Source organism: Zonotrichia albicollis, chromosome 5 (genome assembly GCF_047830755.1).
Source record: "Zonotrichia albicollis isolate bZonAlb1 chromosome 5, bZonAlb1.hap1, whole genome shotgun sequence".
In the NCBI taxonomy this organism is placed as follows: domain Eukaryota; kingdom Metazoa; phylum Chordata; class Aves; order Passeriformes; family Passerellidae; genus Zonotrichia; species Zonotrichia albicollis.
This window is the reverse complement of record NC_133823.1, coordinates 15,747,012-15,762,289: the sequence shown is the minus strand read 5'-3', so window position 1 is coordinate 15,762,289 and position 15,278 is coordinate 15,747,012. Positions and strand designations below refer to the sequence as shown.

At 42.8% G+C, this 15,278-nt stretch overlaps 1 long non-coding RNA gene across 1 annotated transcript in view; it reads right to left on the bottom strand.

Moving 5' to 3' along the window:
• Positions 1 to 1,072: 1,072 nt before the first annotated feature.
• The window catches only part of LOC141729025 (uncharacterized), a 31,299-nt gene continuing 17,093 nt past the window's right edge, over positions 1,073 to 15,278 (bottom strand). Inside the window, exons 3-4 of the long non-coding RNA XR_012580271.1 lie at positions 6,474 to 6,625; positions 1,073 to 1,199 (exon numbers count right to left, since the gene is read on the bottom strand). This is a non-coding gene — a long non-coding RNA (uncharacterized LOC141729025). The remainder of the gene's footprint in view (positions 1,200 to 6,473; positions 6,626 to 15,278) is intronic.

The following is a 15,278-nucleotide window of genomic DNA, read 5'->3' as shown; positions in this document are numbered from 1 at the left end:
CAGCAAAGCTGCTGTGTTTTTCATCATCTGAGATGTTCCCCTTCTGGAAAGCACATCTGCTGAGATAAAAGGATAATTCTGTTGTGTTGGTATCTTACAACAAAGATCTATGTGAAAATTTCCCATCAAAACCTATAGGGCAAACTGGGATTTTCATTAAATAGGAAAAAAAGCACAAATTTCCACTAGAAAAAAAAATCGCCCAAACCAAACACACCAAGCAGAAAACTTCTCAGGGGCTTTGCTACTCTAGTGTTTCAAAATAAAATAAGTTCCTTCTCCTTCCGGAATCCCACTCTACCCTGTTGGCCAAGCATCCCAGTTGATCTGTCCATCTCACAGATTAGGGATTATCCCTTGGACCTCTCTCCAAGGGATAATCACTGAAAAAGTACCTCAGAGAAGGCTGCCAGCACAGAAGAAGAGGGATGTACAACTTCAGGAAAAAAAACCAAAAGTGGGAGTTCATCAGCTTATGTTTACTAGCATCATTTTAGATGTCTTCTGAGCTAATTGGAAAACTAATTCCTCTCTTATCCCTTCGCTAGTTATTTGAAAGTTGTGAGCAGAATAGGTAGTGGAAAAAGTATTTCAAGCATCAGAAAAATGGACTGATAAAGATGTAAAGGGCTAGTGGTAGATTTTTTTTTTATATGTTTCTGCCTTGGAGTTGGATTCATTTATGTGTTCCTTCCTGACTTGCAAGCAGTTTACTGCACTTTTCTATGCTTGGCCATTTATTCAGGCTGAGCCGAGTGCCGATTCTCCTTCTCAGTCCTACATTCCTACATCACCTACTTCTTGTGTGAGCCAGTATCCACCAAGAAATGCTCCCTTATGAAAAGCAGCTTCATCCTGGTGTGCTCCACCTAAATCAGGGATCAACAGGGAACATTATTCCTCACCAGGACCTCACAAAATATTGTACAAAGACATAGGTTCATCTAAGCTTGTACATAAGGACCCTGTCTCTGGTGCTGCTGCAAAGAATTGTGTCTGTCAGCACTTTTAAGGGGATGAAAATCCACCTGATGATCAATCCAGCACACCAGGCAGGGGACAAGGCACAAACCTGGGGGGAAAAGGGAATGACCTCTCTGCTTCTGCCCCCTTTGCAGGTGATGTTTGCAGTCAGCACCATCCTCTTGCACTCTGGCTGTCTTCAGCTCATCGCTTCCCCAGACCAGGAACTGCAGACACTGCATAAAAAAGCTCAGTGAATTATACTTTTTGCCTTTTTTTACATTTAAATGAGTTTCATGTTTAAATCAGACTTTGGAGAGAGGTTCAAGGTTAATTTTTTTTTTTTTAAATCCAAATGTGGCTCTCCCATCCTTCATTTCGACCTGCAAAGATACCTCTGTTCTGCATTTTCTGGCAGTTCTGGCTTTATCTTCACCAGCTATTGAGTTGCTTTGGACGTACTTAGACTGTCGTCAGCTAAGAAAGTCAGCCTTAAGAAACAAACAAAAAAAAAAAAACACCCCCAAAACCAAAACAACAACAAAAAATCCCCCCACAATAAAACAACAAAAAAGGGAAACAGACAGATGAAACAATGCTGATCTTGGGGCTTTTTCTACCCCAGCCACTGATGCAAGGTCAGCCTATTCTGAGAGAACAGCTGTCCAATACCCATTGGGGGCAGCTCTGCCATTAACTATTCCCTGACTGGTTAATTTACCTAAAGTCACCCTGCCCACTGGAGATGTTCTGCTGCATTAACCAAGCCCTCTGCTGCCATCAGCCTCTTGCCCTCAGCCACCAGTCCCACACCAGTCTGGGCTGTGACACCTCTGCATCCATGTGCCAGCAGCAAGGATAGGGAGGTAAAGTCACCCAACCCAGCTGTACTTTCCTGCCTGATGGAAACCCTTTTGATTTGCCCTAATTTCCCTAGCAAGCCTAATGAGAGTATTTTGTTAGAAAAAGGCAGGAACCCGACCATCTTTCTCTGAAATGAAGAGGCCAGAAATGGTGAACAAAGGATGTCCCCCTGCCCATGGAAATCACCAAGACAAGCTGCACATACAGGAATGCTCTGGCCACAGATTCCCTAACTCTGGGCCCTTACAGCCACTGCTGTGATGAAGGCATGGCACAGCAGGGAAAGTGTGCTGTGAGGTGCTGCATGCACCAGATCCCTTGGATTTGGTTCAGCAAGGCAATAGATTTACTTTTGACTGCAAATCAGGCTAAATTAGGTTATCTCTTTCATCCTCAGTTTCTCTCCTCTCTGAGAAAAATCTAATAGTCTCAAAAATAAAAGGAGAATTATTCCACAATCTTGAAAACTCTAACTGTAAGGCACTTTCACAGGTCCAGATGGTTGCTGCTATGGCACATGGAGGACAGTGAGGTAGTTCAAGACAGCCAGCATGGCTTCAGCAAGGCCAAGTCCTGCCTGATCAAAGTAGGGGCCTTCTGTGATGGAGTGGGACAAGGTAAGGGCTACTGATGTCACCCCTATGAACTTCTGTGAGGCCTTTGACATGGCTTTCTTCTCTGTGAACTGGAGAGAAAGGGATTTGGTGGGTGGACTGTTAGATGGATAAGGAATTGGTCAGATGGTGGCATCCAGAGGGCACCATCCAATGTACTTCCATGACAAGTTGTGTCCCTCAGGGGTCTGCACTGGGACTGGCACTACTCATCAGAATCTTCATCAGCAACATGCTGAGGTCAAGTGCACCCTCACCAAGATTGCAGACAACACTGAGCTGAGTGGATGAACAGCTGAAGGATGGAATGCTAGGAAAAGATATTATAAAATAAAGGCCTTATAAAATCAGGCCTTGCTCTGTTGAATTACCAACAGGCTTATAAGTTCCCATAAGGAAAAATTACTGGAATGAAAACAAGTTAACATAAAAAACTATTCTTGTAGAAACAAGACCAGCAAAAACAAGAACAAAACACCTGCACAAACAAGAAATCTGTCCCATAAGAACCAGTGAAGAAAATATGTAAACATATCTAGAGAAAGAAAATTTGATAGACATTCAGTAGCCCTTACCAGTCAATGAACTGAGTTTCACTGTATTGCTTACCAATGAGGTTTAAGACAGTGCCTTTGGATATTTCCTATGAATATGAATGATGTGAATAAAGAATTAGCTCTTTCTGCATGAAATAATAGTAATAATAATAATAATAATAATAATAATAATAATAATAATAATAATAATATTGAATTAGCTTCAGCTAAAAAAAATAATAAAGAATTCGCTGTATCTGCATGAAAAAAACTACGTCCCAACTGCTTATTAATGCAACAGAATGCCATCCAAAGGGACCTGGACAAGCCCAAGAAGTGAGTCCATGAGAATGTAATGAGCTTTAACAAAGCCAGAATCAAGGTCCTGCAGCTGGGTTGGGGAAATCCCAAACATCAACACAGGATGGGGGATGTACAGATCTAGAGCAGCCCTTTTGAGAAGGACTCAGTGCTGGGGAATGAGAGGCTGGACATGATCTGGCAATGGGCACTCACAGCCCAGAAAGCCAAACAGGTCCTGGGCTTATCCAAAACAGTGTGGGCAGCAGGGAGGGGAGGGGATTCTGCCCCTCTGCTCTGCTATGGTGAGAACCCACTTGCAGGGCTGCATCAGCTCTGGGGTCCCAGCACATGAAGGACAAGGACCATGGAAACAGTCCAGAGGAGAGACACCAAGATGATCAGAGTGATGGAGCACCTCTCCCATGAAGACACAGAGAGAATTGGTATTGTTCAGCCTGGAGAAGAGAAGGCCATGGGATGACCTAATCATGGTCTTCCAGTACCTGATGGGAGCCTACAAGAAAGATGGAGAGACTCTTTGTGAGGGCATGCAGTGACAGGACAAGGGGGAATGGATTCCAGCTGAGGAAGGATAAGTTCAGATGAGATATGAGATTTTTTACAGTGAGAGGGGTGAAACACTGACACAGGTAGCCCAGAGAGATGGTGGATGTCCCAGTTCTGGGCACATTCAGGGTCAGGTAGGATGGGACTCTGAGCAACAAGAACCTGTTGGAAATGTCCCTGCTCATTGCAGGGAGGCTGGAACTAGATGACCTTTAGGGGTCCCTTCCAATTTAAACCATTCTGTGACTCTTCTACAGAGACAGTCCTGGCTCAGCCACAGGGAGAGGAGGGGAGCTGGTGGCCAGATAATTTTGGTGGGTTATGACAGCAAAAACAATGAGCACCTATGAATTAAACTACTTTAATAATGGATTCTTTCTTAGGTAGAGCTGAGCTTAGTCCAGCAAAATGAAGTTGCATAAGACTTAAATATTTAGACTGAAAAATGTGAATATCTGTGCTATAATAAAGAAGCAATTTATGTGAAGGGAAATTGCATTATGCTTATTCAAAGTCAAATTTATTTCTTCCCCTTCTTATTAAGGATCTAATTTTAAAAATCCCAGCCTCAGGTCAGGGTTATACTTATAGGGCTGACTTCATATGTGGCAGTGCAGAATTCAAAATTCCTACAAAATTCCTTGCTTCAGTCAATCAACAGCCTAAGCCCCCTGCTTGGGCCAGGAATTTTTTTTATTTTTCTTTTAATTAAAAAATAGCCAGAGGGCACAGAAGGCTTAAATTACTTGCATAGAGAAAAATACTTCTCTAAGAAACCTATTAGGAGATATAGCTTGAGAGCAACAGAAGCCCTTCAGACTAAACAGAAGTTTAATTTTTTTAAGGTAATGGAGAGGAGGAGATATAATCTGGAGAGTTTTCTTCAGCTCATTTTGGTCTGTCATTTTCTGCCCTGAAGCCATAGTTGAGTTACCTCTGAGGAGATCAAGAGAGAGTGGGTTTGGGAGAAGAGTCAGTCACTTAGCAGAATTGGGGCAGGACTTGTCTGTGTGGATCTAGGCCAGGCTGGGTTTGTCCAAAATATGCAGACCTTGGATTCAAGTCAGTTCCAAAAATACAACCCAATGATAGCTATGGCACTTTGGTTTGTACATCAGCTGGCATTTTTACGGCACACGTATTGTTAGTTGGCATAGAGCACCTGCAAGCTCTAATGCAAACAAGAGTGGCAAACAACCTCCTCTGCCCCCTAAAAAAATTAAAAGAAAAAAAGCAAAATCCCAGAATCACACATGCCTTTTGGATTCCTGGAGCTGCACAGCTCTGAGGACGTGGAATCCCCGATGCCTGCAAGCACAGTGACCACAGGCTTCAGCATCCTGTCTGCCCAAGAGGGAGGTGCAAAAGCCCTGTGCTATCTGAACACAGACAGATTAGAGCCAAAGAGGACTATGATGATAATTTTTAGCTGGTAAATTGGGAGTCAGCAGCACCAGATTGTGTTCAGTCAGCTGAAGCCAAGGGCACTTCAATCACAGTCTGCATTTACAAGGGAGTAACAAAGTCTGCATTTACAAGGGAGTTGGGGAGCGCATAACTTTCCCTGGCTAAGCTGGCATGCATTTCCAGCAAGACAGGCTCTGACAGACAGGCTGTTCTGCAAATTCTGCAATTTCTCTTAGGGAAGCATCAGAATATGGCATACTCTACTACACCCCTCCCTCTCCTAATTTCCTCCTGATATCCCTCATTTTCATGTAAATGACACAGAATCCTCCTGCACTTCACACAGTAGTAGCAAGTCAGGAAAAAAAGTGCCCAGGAATGGTAGATTAGGCTCAGAATTATCCCTCCTTTGAGAGGCAATGACCGCATAATAGTTTTACACTCTAGTTAGGCTTAAAAGCAAAGCACGAATTAGAGAGCAGATCATTTCAGTGACCAGACACGAGGCGTAAATGACTGTGAATTTCATGCAAAAATATGGATATGCTCATTTAAATACTAACAAGCTGTTGTCTTGGCCTATCTGCAGAATAGCAAAGGGATGGATGAAGTCTCAAACAGCAGCTGTGACTTTTGAACTAGTCTTCTGCAAATGAATGAGGGAGACAGTGAGTGGGACAGACCGGCCTGATATGGGTAATACTGAAGGAAAACATAATGTCACACAGAAGGACGTATTTCTCCCTCATCACCAGGACAGTAATTTCTGTCTTCTCAATTTTCTAAATGAGGACTTCCCTAGCTTTGTGGCAAGAGCCCTCTGCAGATCCCTGGGCATAGATGAAGACCAAGGAGCAACAAGTCCTGACCCTTGTTTTGCTAAGGAGTATGAAGTACTCCTTCAGGTAAGCTGAACAGAGACCAAAACAAAAGGAATTAAAATTTTGTGTTGAAACTGTTGCTTACGCCTTGTGACACTAATAGATTAGAGCAGACTCTCTTTGTCAATGTGTGGTTCAGCTTTTGTCTTATCTTCTCACGTGTGATCAGTTCTGAGTCAGCAGCAGGTGAGTTCCCCCAGGCCAGGAGCACAGGCTGCAGTCCCAGGCTGGGAACATTTCCTTCCCACTCCAGCATGCTGGAACTGAGCAGTGAGCAAGGATTGAAGACAGCAAGGAGCTCACAAGCCAGGGTAAGCACTTACAGGTTGTGACTTTACCTGGATCTCACAGTCCGTCCCCGGACCAGGAACCAGCGTTGCCAGCTCAGAGTGAGGATGAAGTTGATCCAGACTGCTGCTGACACTTCTATTCCACTCCTTTTGCACTTTCCCAGTTACAGGCAGCAGCATCGTGTGGACAGCACTGATGGCTGAAAAAATAAAAGAGGCTTGACTTCACTAGGTGTAAAAATATCTTGGCACAACAAACAAGAGAAAGAAGCCTTCACTGTGACCCTACCAGGACTTGTGTCCTCTGGCCAGCCTTGCCAGAATGGATAATTTACACTGGATATAATCACAAGTAAAGCAGCCCATTAGGAGAAGATGAAAGCTACTACATTCCTTAAGTGAGTTCATGTTTTGTGCTACTTGCACACCAGTTGTCTGGGAGATGGAGCAGAAAGTTGGGTGATGGCAAACTTTAAATCTCTCTTTCAGGTGAAACTGCCACCACAGCAGCAATGGTTTGTGCTGGAACATTGAATTTCACACAGAGAGAGAGGAGCTGCACCACAAGCCCTATTCAAAGGCACTTGTAAGAAGCTGTCACCTTTTTATTGTTAGTTACCAGCTCTGATCTTGCCCAGTTGACCTTAACATTCACCAATGTATCAAAATAATACAGATCTGACCTGGCAAGTTTGATCCCGTGACTGCCAAAGCTGGATTCTCCCTCCACACCTCCTACTGCTAACAACCTCTGGGATATAAAGAGCATTTTCAATGCCTCAAAGAAGCTTTTTCAATCCAGAAAAAAAAGAAAAAGGATTTCTCAAGCTGAACACAGAAACCCTGCAATGGGCTGAAATGTCTTTCATTTATATGTATTTTTTAACTATGGCCTTTAGCCATCTAACAGACCCTGTACAGATGACGTAAGCGTTACCCTTTCCAGACAGATACCTTGCCATCTCTCAAGCTCTCTGTGCAGTCTCCAGATCTTGCCTTTTTAAGGCCTTGAACCTGCTGTACGGTGGAAATGAAACCAAGCTCATCTCCAAAAGCACAGGGCAGCCCCTTGTGCAAGATGAGGCAGAAAATGTGCTGGCAGCAGCCACTTTAGAGACCCATGGCACACACCTTATCAGTTAGAGAAGAAAATTGTATATTCTGCTGGGTTAATTAGGAGATTAAGAGAAGGCAACGCAGTCATGTTTCCCTGCTTGTTTGAGGGAGTGGAAGCTGGAGAGAGAATTTAATGTGGGGTTTCACTGCAAGAGATAAAAAGTGACAGGGACATAATAAATATAACACCTTCTGCCTGAGTTGCCGGGAATACAGCATCCAGGAAAGAGAGACAGAGTGGGTGAAGTACAAACCAGTCCCAATTCTCACAGCAATCATTGCCACCAGAATGCATTCATGTTGTGCCATTTTCCATCTTGTTATAATCTTTGTCACAAGAATGAGGTTATTGGACAAGAAGGGCTTTTCCATATTGGGTTTAGCAGTATTGCTCCCATTTCCTTGATCTTTTCAATATTCTGCAATTGATCGGTTTGCCATCTCAATTTTCCCATGTTTACAGCCTACGTACCTTGTAGCTGACCAGACAATTCAAGTAGATAAAGGAGCACTGAAAAATCCCTGCCTTGTAGCACTCTCTTCTGCCAGAGTAATCAAAGATCAGGGGTCACATACTTCAGCTGGTGTAAATAGGTGTAGCTTGAATTATGCCAGTTAGGTTTATCCCCTGCTACAGGCATTGAGCAAGCAAAGTCCATTCTGCAGTCTTTTCAGTAGGTCTACAGAAATGCCAAAATAACTAAGATTACATAAAAAGATGCAGAGTTACAATACCTTGTTCTTTGTGTATGGTACTTTTGGAGAAATAAAAAATTCTCAATAGATTCTGCCTAAAAATTTTACAAATAATGAAGAAGAAAATCTTTAAGAGTTAAATTCTTTACAGCAATTGCTGAATTCAACTTTGCCTATACTGGATACAGAGTTCTGAATCTCTTCTTGGCAGTGCTGAGTGCTTTGCAAAGGCACAGAATCCTACTTGTTAAAACCTGCCACACCTTAATGCTGCTATTCCATCTATTTTACTGGGTCTTTAAAGTACTCCTTCTGTCTGCAACTCCATTTTCCTCCTGTTAAAAGGAAATAATGGTATTTTTTTTCATCTTGTTTACCTACATAAGGAATTTTCCAGGCAGAGTCTCCAAACTCTAGCAAGCCTAACATAACACGTAAGTCATTTCAGGCTTGCCCCATTGCAACCTGAAACCACTACCCACTACCAGTGTTAACAGGAGTTGTTAACAAAAGCTTCTCCTTTCAGGAGCCAGCACTGACAGAGCCTCTCTGGCAGCACAAACTGCATTCCCCTGCTGTGTGTGCAGCACCACAGGGATATCAGTGTCCTGTGGAAGCAGCTCTGCCCAACAAATTTGCACAGGGAGGGCTCTTGGATGCCACATCCTCACCAAAATTGCCGCCACAGCCCTGCGCACCTTTCAGGCAATGAGAATGTCATTTGAGCCCAGAGAGCAAGGGATCCAGAAGCTGCCCTGGAGCTCAAACCTGCCAGCTGATGTTGCAATTATCAGGCAGCTTGCAAAGACTGTATGGAAATTTATAGCAAAATAAGCAGCTGGGGAGAGCAAAGCACTCCCTGAGTGGGTGAGACACTTCTGCATTGATTGCATCCTGTACGGACCCAGAACGGCAAAGGTCAGCACAGAGCTGCTCTACTGAGGCCTCTTGTATTGTCACTCTGCAGAAATGTGCTTTCTCTTTCCAGTCCTACAACAAAGTATTAAAAGGGTTACACTGTGTAGATGTACAACATCCTTTCCACCACAGGATAAAGCATAAATGCTCAAAAATTTACAATATCTTTGAACCTTCCAGATCAATCTGATTGAACCACATACATCACTTAAAGTTTACAATACACTTCCTGACATCAAAGGAGGGGGGGGAAAAAGCATAGCCTGTTTTTTAAGTCAGGCTGATGAGAAGTACTGCTATGACATCTCCTCTATGCAGTTTCAATAATTCAGTGATTTTCTTTTAAATTGCAGTATTTTGTATATTTTAATCTCGTTTTATTTGGCTGCCTTTGAATTTGTTTCCAGGGAGCTCTTGTGTTAGATTCCTGCTGCTATTTTTTGGTAGTGGTGGTTTGGCATTTTAGGTTTTTAATGTCTATAACAAACCTGAACTAGGAATGATTTGGTGTCATATTAGTAAAATCAATTGCTTGAAGCAGATTCAAAAACCAAAGAATTACCCCCCAAAATCACCTCTTATCACTTTATCTGAGTTATTATGGACAATTTCTTTTCCTCTAGAGTGAACTTTTAGATAATTTTCTTTATGCCTAACCAGCTCACATCCATTGAATAGCAGCATATAATTTAGGATCACTGCAAAGACTTGCCAGAAAAAAGCTGCTTTGCTTTCTCCATCAACAATGGCTTAGTCAGAGGGGAAGCCCTTGATTTAGAGGACTTATTTATTACACATATTTACCTCTTGTAGATCAATTTATCTGCCTTGATGTCAGCTGGGCTATGCCGCTTTTCATAAAATCATGGAGTGGTTGGGTTGGAAGGGACCTTAAAGATCGTCTGTTTCCAACCCCCTGCCATCAGCAGGGACACCTTTCCCTAGACCAGGTTGCTCAAAGTTGTCCAGCCTGGCCTTGGACATCTCTAGGGATGGGGCATCCACAACTTCCCTGGGCAATCTGTTCCAGTGCCTCACCATTCTCACAGCAAATAATTTCTTTCCCGTATCCAATGTGAACCCACTTTCTTTTAGCTTGAATCCATTCCCACTTGTCCAGTTACTACATGCTCTTGTAAAAAGTCTCTCCCTGTCTTTCCTGTAGGCTACTTTCATCAGTTAAAGCTCAGTCCCTGGGTTTTCCTTTAATTTCCTAACAGTTTCAGTAATGTGCAAATTATGCTAGAATACTAAAGTAGCACAGCTTCTTTTCTAACCCTGTGCAGCAAGCAGAGGTCACTAGGTAAGCTTTTTCTTCTTTGCTTTCTGAATTTTAATTGTGGTTATTTCACAGCCTGGGTCTAATTTCCAACACTAATTTATAATGAAATCTCTGTATTTTGCTTAGCTCCTGGCTTTATATTTCTTGCTTGCTGGGTTGCACTGGATATTGTTAGTGGACTCCCTGCTGAGAAATTCCACATAATTGCAAAAAAAAAATTTTCAGTGCCCTTCCCCAAGGGGTTTCCAGGTAGAGTCAGCTAGCATCAGACTTCTACCCCAAAATTAAAAGCCGTTTCTTCTTTTTGCCTCATTTTTGTTTAACACAGAGAACAAGCTAAATGCACAGACCTTAAAGAATACCTAAAGCTTGCAATAATCAAGGACCTCATTATAAAAAGAGAGCTGGCCAACTTTGGGATCAGAGCAGATTGCTGGAATAGTCACTAAAGGCAACAGGATGTCTGATGGTGACATCCAGAAGGACCATAAGCCATTAGAGACAGTCAGCAGTCAAGCAAGCTGACTGCATGAGGCACCCAGACACTTCCATGCAATCCCCCACTGACAATTCCCTGTGTTTGGGTTCATTTGCTAGCACAGAGGCTGGAGCCAAACCCCTTCCCCATCTCCATTCCCTGTGGGAGCTAGGAGCAGCCAAAATGCAGGCAGCAGGGTCCTTTCTGTGAGCTGGGAGCTATTTGCTGCAAGAAAAAATATCACAAGTTGGCTCCAAACCAAGGACATTTCCAACATCGGCCCTGCAAACTTCACTTAAACCCAGCAAGTGCAAGCCCAACCATCACTTAAAAATGTTTTCAACAGAAGCCAGATAGGAGTTGTGGTTATTAATTGTTGCAGTGTTGTTGTGAAGGTCCCCAGGACGAGGTGAGAGATGAGAATTGACTCCAAGTTCTCAGGAGGCTGATTTTTATATTATGATATTATATTAAAAGAAAATTATATACTAAAACTAAAGAAAGAAAAATGAGACATCAGAAGGCTAGAAAGGAATGAAAATAAAAACCCATGAGACTCAGAGAGTCTGACACAGCTGGTTGTGATTGGTCATTAATTAAAAACAATTCACATGGAACCAATCAAAGATGTACCTGTTGGTAAGCTACCTCCAAACCACATTCCAAGCAATCAGATATTTGTTGTTTACATTTCTTTTCTGAGGCTTCTCAGGAGAAAAATCCCGGCATACGACAGTGACAAGGAGTAGCAATGTCACTGCCTAAGCAGGGATGAGATATCCCCTTCACCAGCCTCTGCAGCGTGACAGGGCTGCAAGGCAACCGGGAGCACTCGACAGAGCACGCAGCCACCTCACACGTCACTTGTTCCATCTCCATCATTCCTTCATGGCTCTAAGTTAAATGGATTGTTGCTGGAGCTCCAGCCTAGCCATCCTTGCATCTGCTAGCCAATGGAATTATTCCCACAAGCAAGGCTGAGCAGCCTGGCTGCAGGATCCTGCCTTTTGCTCTAGCCCAGCACCACCATTGTGTTTGATTTATGGTTAATATTCCTGTCAGCACCACGGGCCTTTGACACTCCAACCACATTACTCAATTCCACCTACTGCTGCCAATAACAAGCGCTGAAGTTTCAGTTCCCAGCAGTTTGATATGTGAAGCTGAAGAATAGTTAGATTATCACCAGTTATGCAGGCAGCACATTTGACAGACTTGCAATGATGTTTTCAGCTGTCAGTTGTTGCAGCTACAGCGCGGAAACCACAAAAGGGGCATACACTGAATATGCACTGCGAAGACATCGACTTTGGAAGAGTCAGGCTTCTGGATAAATACTTTTTATAACATAATTGTGGCAACTCAAAATCATCACCTCTTTTGTCTTGGCAGAGAGGTGGTTTTCCACATGCAAATTAATTATGGTAAGCTTGTCTCAAATCAACACTAAGAGAACGTTTTCAGCAGTGATTCTGTGTTGGAGCAAACTCTCACATGACAAATGTCTACAGCTCACCTCTGCAGGCAACACTTGTAACTGAACTGCAATATCTGGTTGATTAAAAGAAATAAATCTTTTCCCATTTAAAAGATTTGCCGATATAAAGGGAAATCAAAGTTATAGAAGTCAATATTTCAACTAATATGGACACATCTGCAATTTCTCAAGATGGTTATTGTTGGGGCAGGGGGAGAGGAGGGGCTCATGCTGCACATATATTGACTCTGATTATTTTAATGAAAGGGTAATATAGAAGGCTGTAAAAGACACACATTATCCTGATTAACAAATTCTTCAAAAATAGCATCATTTCTTTGAATACTACCTTTAGGGAACACAAACCACAGTTTGTTTGCCCATACTATAAAATAAATAACATTCATTTTTTACTGCTAGTCACTGTCTTTGCATAACACATGTTGGTAGGTTCCTGTTTCACTGAGCTGTCAAATGTACCCAACTACTACTTTCATGTAATTTTTTCCACTTGTCTGATAAAACTTGGAACAAATATGCAAACAACAGTAGCTCAGGGGAATTAACAAGGACACAGCAAGCTTCCCCTGGGTGCTCTGCTCCCATAAAATTATTTTGCAAGTATTAAAAAAACTGAAGAGTATTTTATTTGAATACCTACCAAGCCGAATATGGGAAGCTGTGTTTCATTTCTGAGCTTATTGAAGGCATAAACACAGATATTTGTCTTTGGTCCTGAAGAAATTTGGACCATTTCAGCACAGACAGTAGAAGAGCCAGAGAATTGCATAGTAATTGCCTAGCAGAGTATTCCCCACCCCTCCCTTCTGCTACTAATCCTGCAGCACAGAAGAGTTATCCTGAGTTAAGCGTAACCAAACATTAGCACAAACATCCAGAGTGGCTGTGGGATTTTATTTCTTGGAAAAACTCAAAATTCATCTGGATAAGACTGAAGAAACCCGCATTTTATGACCTATTTTGAGCAAAGGGTCAGACCAGAGATCTCCAGAGACTACTTTCAAATTACATTATGCCCAAATTTTAGGACGATTTTGAACTCAAGAGGGCTCTCTGCTACCACTTCCATAAATGCTGGAGAATCACAAATCATCCCCATCCCACAGTGAGCATTCCAAGACAGGTAGATAAACAGCCTGTGCATTACTCTTCCTGAGACATGTTTTCCCCTGTGAGGAAGTGCTCTGATTTGCTTCAGATACTCAGGAACAGAACCTTAGAGAAAAGGCCCATAACCAGCATTATCTCACGTGCTATTTGCTCACTACAGTGTGGATTTTAGATTAGGACACTCCATAAAGGTGAAGGTAAGTTTCCTATTCCTAGTTTCATCCAAACTAATAAAGAATGGGTATTTTTAATTTGTGAATGATTGCATGCATTTCTTTAGCTGCTGCAGTGAAGATTTTTGCAAGAAAGAAAAAAAGAGGCAAGCTGCTTTTTCAGGCAGCATTTCAGGGTTTTTTCCAAGATTTTTCTTTTTGATGGTCATCAGAAAAAAGCCCACCAATTTTATCACAAAAGAAAAAGGGAGCTTGGGGCACAGTAATAGAAACCGATGTTTGGGATTTTAGGTTTTGTGCTAATGGCTCTGCCACCCACAGCATTTTGACCAGCAGGCCCTGGGCTTGTGGCACCGCTCATGTGACTCCATCAATAACACACACAGTGGGAGATTTGCACAGTGGGGACTTACCTCTTAAAAAATAAAACCAAAAATCAAACAAGAGCAGCTGATGCACCTATTGATATTGAAAACAACATGAAGAGCAAACATGCTAATAGCACAGGCAGACAGGTGTACAGCACAAAGAATAAAATAGTGCAGCCCTCTGTTGAGCAACGTGTATTCAAGATTTATTGATTCTATCTCTTACCAAATGAGAAATAAGTGAAGCAAATCAAAGCAGAAGCTAAACGGAGCAGAGCAATGTGAAACCTGTGCGGGATGAGCAGCTCTGTGCCCACTGCCTGAGGCTATCTGCTGCTGAAGGATAACGTGCCAATGCTAATCAGATGATGGGTTCCCCTTCCCATTAGGCATTCTGCTAACTCAACAGATAAGCATTCACTCTCCCATGGCTCCTTTAGGAATGCCAGCTCAACTTGGGAGGCAGCCCTGCTTCCCTTCTACATTTCAATATTCTTGTTATTATTCCTGGGTCTCAAGCGCAGTCCTGGAGATGCTGACACCACCACCACTCCCCACCCCATGGTGCTGAGCACCAGCCAGCCTGCAGCAATGCACTGCCAGCCTTCCAAATGCTGCCAAATGTCTTGCCCTTTCAGGGAAAAATATGGGATCTTGCAGAGCATGGGCTGCCAAAAGAGCGTGCGCTGGTCCCTGAATAGGTATAAGTTACAGCAGGGACAGTAGAGTATGCAGTGATCAGAAAGGTACAATTGCTTCTTTGACAGGCTGAAAACCTTTCCTGTGGTCAGAGCCCAAAAAGTCTTCAGGCAGCTTTTGTTGGTCACATGCATTTTTGTTTTATCCAGCACTAAGGCACTAAAAAAACCAAAACCAAACAGCACCAAAAAGACAAAACAAAACCACAACAGACAGTGGAGGAAACACAATTGTAGACTGTATCAGTTTCAAGGCCATGAATTTCCCAGTTCATCTTATTCAAAAGTAAATACAGCACGGTTTTCTGGCAGGAAAAGAGAGGAATGCTCTCTTTGGGACATCTCATGGGACCACAGAGCAGGAAGACACAAAACAGATTTTCCCCATGTTTTATGTTGCCTGCTGAATGGCTGGGCTGGCTCAAAGATCCAAAGCTCTTGGAAGTCAGTGGTTTCCCTAAGGCTTTGAATACATCCCAGTAACTGATATGTAAAATAATGGTCCTGAGGGGGGAA